General features: G+C 34.6%; 1 pseudogene; it reads right to left on the bottom strand.

Annotated features, from left to right (window-relative positions):
- Window positions 1-731: 731 nt before the first annotated feature.
- On the bottom strand, window positions 732-827 carry LOC138825152 (U6 spliceosomal RNA; annotated as a pseudogene).
- Window positions 828-4,740: the final 3,913 nt, after the last annotated feature.

The following is a 4,740-nucleotide window of genomic DNA, read 5'->3' as shown; positions in this document are numbered from 1 at the left end:
CTGGCCATGGCTTGGCGCACTGCTGTGTGGCCAATAGATGTTGGGGGAGAGGTCTTCACGCTTCTCTGTTGTGAAATTCTTCTTTTTAACTCTTTATTTTGTTTTTTTCTACCTCCTGTTTTTCTCTGGATGTTGGTTTTTTTGTTTTTGTCGATCTCTTGGGGAGATTAAACGTTGGAACTCAAACTCTCTTTTTGGTTGGGGAGAGCTGTGGTGTTCCCCTACTTCCCCATAACCATCTTGGTCCCCCCTCGTGTTTTTGCTTTTTTTAATCAGAAATAATTTTAATTTATATGTTGAAATGAGTACTAAATAAACTAAAGATATTTCTGGTGCTTATCTGAAAAATTATACTTTAAAATATTTTGTATTGTTTGTATAATGCCCATAATCTATTTTATTCTTTCCTAGATATAAGACTTTGAATACTACATTGTTTTATAATATATAGGTTCATTAATAAATGTGTCAGATTGCATTCCATAAAGAAACAGTTTAAGATTCCTTTTTTACTAGGTGCTTATAGTATATTTCTTTGGAATAAAATGACAGTGTTGTCTAATTTTAAAAGTTTTATAAAGGTTATGCTATGTAAAGGCCTTTCTAAGGCGAAGATTTAATACACTGATGTCAAACTAATTTTCATTTATATGAATTACATGTATTGTTACACGTGTAATTTTGTAATCAACTTTTTAATAATTGTTTTCATTTCTTGCATCTGAAGAATGAAAAATATGGAATAATTCACAGATTTTCATATCATCCTGTGCAATTGCCATGTTAATCTCTGTATTGTAATTTGGGTATATGTGCTGCTGAAGCATGTAATGTCCTCTAAATTTTGGTAGTTAATGATGCAATCTTTATACAGAATTATATCCTTGAGTGCCTATTTGTAACAAAGAAACCTTAATATTCCTAACAATGTTACTGATCGTATTTCCCCAAAATTCTGTGTATAATGGAAAATAATTAAATTGTTCAGACTATTGCTCACGTTTGGAATTTTTTTGTCAATGACTATTTTAAGCCTTTTTCATTTTAGATTTGATCATATTTGAAGCATTTTTAGCTAGGTCTAAAAGGGATGGCTTTTTCAAATATTTATTTATCCAACTGAGTTAGCTCTGTGGAGCTAATGGATTCAAAGTAACCCTTGGTTAAGAGTTCCTTGTAAATTTCTGCAGGTGAAATTTTCACAAATGAGGTCATATTGGCACAAATGTTTACCTGACACTTTACCCTTCTTCCATGTAGGATCAGACCAAACAGAATATCTTACCTGAGAGTGTAAATTGTCTTACTTGAACAAAACAAATCTTAGTTACAAGGGATAATAGAAAGATGAACATTTCAGACAGAACTGTTCAGACTAGAAGGGTTTTTTATCAAAATATAATTGTTTATTATACCTACCATTTCAAAAGTAGCTAAAGCCAAGAAGGTGAAAAAATTGTTCATATGAATGATTACCTAATGTCCTGGCCTGTCTGCCTTCCAAACAGGCAGGAACGTACACTACTGCCTTTCTATCACCAAATATTTCATAGCTCCAGGAGATGTCCATATGTTTCTCCTTGTTATTAGACCTTAAATGGGTAATGTTTCCTCTTGCCACCAGTCTGTAAATCTACAAAAGGTAAAGGTTTAACTCTAACTCTACCAAACACTGAGGTAGAGTTAATGGAATAATACTTTAAATCAGAGTTGCTTTTGATACCCTAACCACAACAGAACAATGCAAAACATGTGCCCTTTTTTATTATATTATATATAGTTATTTATTTTATATTTATATGTGCCCATTTCATATTTCACACAGTGAAACTTACTAAAATCAATTGATAATTTGACAAATAAATTGATATTTATATATCCCAATAAATAGAACTGGAATATAAATAATTAGGTTCAGAATATATATTAGAATATAAAAAGTATCAATGCAATGTCTTCAGTATAAACTTGTGATACATTCTAAGTGTTCGTGGTCTTCTGAATTCACAATTTAAAAAATCAACGTTGTTTTCCTCTAATCTATAAGAGATTTTACTCTGATGTTCTGTTTATTGTTTGAACTCACTGGCCCCAAACTGTTTTTCTCCATATTTCGGAAGCATTCCTACAGATTATGCTCCAGTTGTGCTGATCTGATATCTAAAAGACATTATTCTTCTATAGACCCATGGGGCCTAGTATGTTATGGCCGAGTTACCTGCATCATCAGATAACATGGTCAAGACTTATCACCTAGGCCTATGCAACATGCAAGCAGAAAGTAACTGAAAATCCATCTCAATTTCTCATTTCGTTTTTTTTCCTTTTTTTCTTGTGAAAATACTGTACAGAGGGGTTACAATTAGATGGGCAAGATAGTGAGTATATTTCTTATCAAGCATTGTAACCTCCTCCATTGTTTACCCTTCCCATCCCTTCCCATACTCGCTCCCTCCATCCAACCCTCCCCCCAAGTTGTAAAGTTCGTTTTTGACATGAAAATTTGTACTTCTAATTGTAGCAAAAGGTCCACCTGTATCCTTATTTAAACGACTTGTTTTTCCCTTCGCTTCCACAAATTATACGGATATCAAATACAGTGAAAGCAGGGGTTATACTGTGGGGGAGGAACATACAAAGCAACAAAAAATAACTTTATAATTGCGTATCAAACAAATGCATGAAAGAAAAAAACATTTAAAATACATATCTTAGGTTTCATTTTCCTAACAATACCTTATCTGACCTTTTCTGCTTGACTCATACATATAGTAGATACTGCAAATAAAGGAAATCAGAGGACCTATATTTTTGGGGCTTGGCTTACTTCACTTAATATAACTTTTTCCAAGACTTTCCATTTCCTAACAAATGGGGCAATGTCATTCTTTCTGATGGAGGCATAGAATTCCATTGTGTATGTATACCACATTTTCTTGAACCATTCAACTACTGAGGGGCATCAGGGTGGGTTCCATATCTTAGTTATAGTAAATAATTCTGCAATAAACATAGATATGCTGGTAGCTTTAGTGTGGTCATGTTTGTAAAAATTTAGGTAAATGTCCAAGAGTGGGATTGCTGGGTCATAGGAGAGCTCTATGTGGAGTCTTTTGAGGAACATCCATACTACTTTCCAAAGTGGTTGAATAAGTTTACTCTCCCACCAACAATGAAGTAAGATTCCCTTCTGTCCACATCCCCTCCAGCATCTGTTGTTGTTAGAGTTCTTGATTTTTGCCATATTAACTGAGGTGAGATGGTATCTCAATGTTGTTTTGATTTGCATTTCTTATATGGCTAGGGAGGTTGAACATTTCTTCATGTGTCTATTGGCCATCCTTCTCTCTTCTTCAGAGAAGTTTCTCTTAAAGTATTTAGCCCACTTATTTATTGGGCAATTGTTTCTTTGAGGATTTGTTGTTGGGGGATTTAATTTTTTGAGTTCCAAGTATATTTTAGATATGGAACTCTTGTGCATTGTATAGCTAGTGAAGATCTTCTCCCAATCCGTGGACTTTCTATTGATCTTGCTAGCTATGTCCTTTGCCAAGCAGAAGCTCTGCAACTTCATACAATCCCATTTGTCCAACCTTTCTTTGATTTGTTGTGTTTCCGGGTCTCTATTAAGAAAATTTCGTACTGTGCCAAGGAGACCTAGGGTTTCTCCTATTCTATCCTGTAATGTTTTCAGAGTGTATGCTTTGACTCTGAGGTCTTTGATCCATTTAGAGTTGATTGTGGTACAGGATGATATATAAGTATCTAGCTTTAGTTTTCTACAAGTCCTTAACCAATTTTGCAAGCACCATTTACTGAAGAGGCTCTCTTTCTTCCATTCTATATTTTTTATCTACCTTATCAAAGATTAGATGGCTCTAGGTTTGTAGGTTCAATTCTGGTTTTACAATTCTATTCCATTGGTCCTGAGGTCTGTTCTTGTGCCAGTACCAAGCTGTTTTGATTACTATGGCTTTATATCAGAGTTTTAAATTTGGTTTTGATATTCCTCCAGCCGTGGTCTTTCTGTTGAGGAGTGTTTTTGGCTATTCGGGTCTTTTATCGTACCATATGAATTTTTGGATTGTCTCTTCTATTTCCTTGAAGAATGAGGTTGGAATTTTGAAAGGTATCACATTAAATTTGTAGATAGCTTGGGAAGTATTGCCATTTTCACAATGTTAATCCTTCCAATCCAGGGGCATGGGAGTTTTTCCCATTTTCTAATTTCTGATTTGATTTCCTTTTTCAAGTTTTTAAAGTTCATCATAGAGGCCTTTCACTTCTTTGATTAAGTTAATCCATAGGTATTTTATTTTCTGTGGGGCTATTATAAATGGAGTTGCTTTCCTAATTTCAGCCTCACTTTTCTCATTGTTGGCATACGAAAAAGCCATTGATTTTTGAGGGTTAATTTTATACCCTGCAACTTTGCCAAAGTTTTGAATCAGCTTGAGTAATTTGAGAGTGGAGTCTATGGGATTCTTTAAGTACAAGATCATGTTATCTGCAAAGAGGGAGAGTTTTATTTCTTCTTTCCCTATTTGGATCCCCTTTATGTCTGCATCTTGTCTTATTGCTGTAGCTAGGCATTCTAATACTAGGTTGAAGAGAAGTGGAGAGACTGGACATCCTTGTCTTGTACCTGAGTTAAGAGGAAATGGCTTTACCACCAAAGAAAGTCCGGTATCACATGGAGGCTGAACAACACACTGCTGAATCAAGAGTGGGTCATGGAAG

Source organism: Dipodomys merriami, unplaced genomic scaffold, assembly GCF_024711535.1.
Source record: "Dipodomys merriami isolate MVZ:Mamm:240054 unplaced genomic scaffold, mDipMer1.0.p SCAF_135, whole genome shotgun sequence".
In the NCBI taxonomy this organism is placed as follows: Eukaryota; Metazoa; Chordata; class Mammalia; order Rodentia; family Heteromyidae; genus Dipodomys; species Dipodomys merriami.
This window is presented reverse-complemented; position numbering and strand designations above follow the sequence as displayed.